Source organism: Triticum aestivum, chromosome 7B, assembly GCF_018294505.1.
Source record: "Triticum aestivum cultivar Chinese Spring chromosome 7B, IWGSC CS RefSeq v2.1, whole genome shotgun sequence".
Taxonomy (NCBI): domain Eukaryota; kingdom Viridiplantae; phylum Streptophyta; class Magnoliopsida; order Poales; family Poaceae; genus Triticum; species Triticum aestivum.
Genome location: NC_057813.1, coordinates 258,482,467 through 258,484,891, shown reverse-complemented (window position 1 = coordinate 258,484,891; position 2,425 = coordinate 258,482,467).

Here is a 2,425-nt window from a genome sequence, read left to right as displayed (position 1 = left end):
CAAAGGAACCAATGTTGTTACCTTTCTTTGCCATTATTGACTTTAACCAAATAGGGCAATCTTTCTTGTAATGCCCACTCTGCTTACAATGGAGACATGTATCTTTGTCCACTGGAAGAGACTTTTGCTGATGCTGATATTGCATGGGAGCTTTTCCATGTGACTTTGAAGGGGAACCTTTGCTACTTTGATTGTAGTTCTTTCTATTATTATCCTTCACATAGTTCATGAAAGTGCGTTACGTCAACTAGAGGGGGGTGAATAGGCGATTTTTAAGAAATCTTCACTGAGGAATTTCAGGGTGAGGAAATTGCTAAGCGAAGAACTACTTGCAGCGGAATAAGTACTCAGGTATAAGCAAAATAGAGTAACATCATAGTCATCATGATGAAATGAAAGACAAGCACTGAGTACAGAAAGCGTAAACACAGGATAAGCAGGATGAAAAAAAACAGACTGAAGAATTAGGATTGAGGAAATAGAGAATGTCTTCAGTCAATGTCTTCAAGCAGTAATGATCTGGTACATCAACACATAACTAAGGAAATGAAAGGGTTGAGGAAATAGAACCAGTTGGCTTGGTGAAGACAATGATTTGGTAGACTAGTTCCAACTGCTGTGACAGTTGTACATCTGGTTGGAGCGGCTGAGTATTTAAACTCGGGGACACACAGTCCTCACCGTATTCTTCTTGGGCTAAGATCGCACAGACCTCGCCCAACAGTAGTAGTAAGTCTTCACAGGTGACTTCCAAACCTTCACAGACTTGGTCACTCGGCAATCCACAATTCCTCTTGGATACTCAGACCATGACGCCTAACCATCTGGAGGATACACAGTCCTCAAAAATAACAAGCGTCGGTTCCACACAGGAACAATCTCTTCAGTGATGCTCAATCACTTTGGGGTTTGTAGGTTTGGGTTTGGGATTTGGGTTTTCCTCACTTGATGATTTTCACTCAAAGTCCTCGGAGGATGGGATGCTCTCAAATGACAAGTGTCAGTTTCTCTCGGAGCAGCCAACCAGCTAGTGGTTGTAGGGGGCGGCTATTTATAGCCTAGGGAGCATCTCGACATGATAAGACACAAATGCCCTTAGCAGATATGACCGTTAGGTGGTAGGATATTTTGGAACAGCTGGCGCGTGGCTCGGCAACGGTCGGATATTTTGAGGTTCAAATTCCTCAGGGCTATCATGTTCCTCACTGTGTAGGCAATCCGCACTGGCGAATTGCTAACTCCTCAGTAAGAACAAATTCCCCAGAGACCAGAAGATCTTTGTCTCTGTCACTGAAGAAATTGACTGGACTGATATGAGATTTCCAATGGCTTCACTCGAAGGACTGGGTAGGTGTAGGATTTTGAGATGAGCATCACTTGGAAATTTGTTTCCTTAGTATTACCTCGACCCCCTTTAATAGAACGGTGTTTCCTATGACTCAAGAAGAAGAAAATGAAACTACGAAAACAAAAGTCTTCACGCTTCAGATTCCTCACATGATTATTGAAGTCTTCAAAGGTCACACCAATTTCTTCACTTTCAAAGTCTTCAGGAGAACCAAAGTCTTCACCGAAGACATTCATTTTTAGGGATCGACTTTCACTGTAAATAACAAACTCCTCATTGAATTATAGACCTGTGTACACTCACAAACATATTAGTCCCTTAACCTATAAGTCTTCAATACACCAAAATCACTAAGGGGCACTAGATGCACTTACAATCTCTCCCTTTTTGGTGATTGATGACAATATACGTTAAGTTTTCAACGGGGATAAACATATGAATTGAAAGTACTCAATATTGAGGAATTTGATTGCAAGATATAGAAGAACTCCCCCTGAAGATGTGCACAGTAAGGAATTTGCTTTTGAAGCAATGCACATTTGAAGAGTAGAATCATGGAGATCTCCCCCTATATCTTGTAATTCATACACGCATTTAACATATAGAATGAAGAACTTGAAATGCATGATGAAATATGGTGATTGATGTAATTCAGCATGCGTGCATATGATTAATGAGGAAATAGCATGTAGAAAAACAGAGCAAAAGTATCAGGTCACCATCGGACTTAAGTTTACAACTCGATCAACAAAAACTTCAGAAGAGCGAGAGTTGCAACTTAACAAAAACACCCATATATAAAGAGACCCGCTTGAAGACTAACTCAAATTTCTCCCCCTTTGTCATCAATTGACCAAAAGGCACGAAAAGTGAGGACTAACGCCCCTGAAGAATTTCTTCACGAAGTCGATGGAGGAGTGCCAGTGTTGTTGGGGTCGTTCATTGGAGAAGGGCCTGCCGCAGTGTTGTCCAAATCTTCATTTTCATCAGTGTCACGATACGAGGAATATGAACTGGGCACCGGAAGAGGAACTTCGACCTTCTTGAATTTCTTCGGTGGAGGCTTAGCCCAACCGA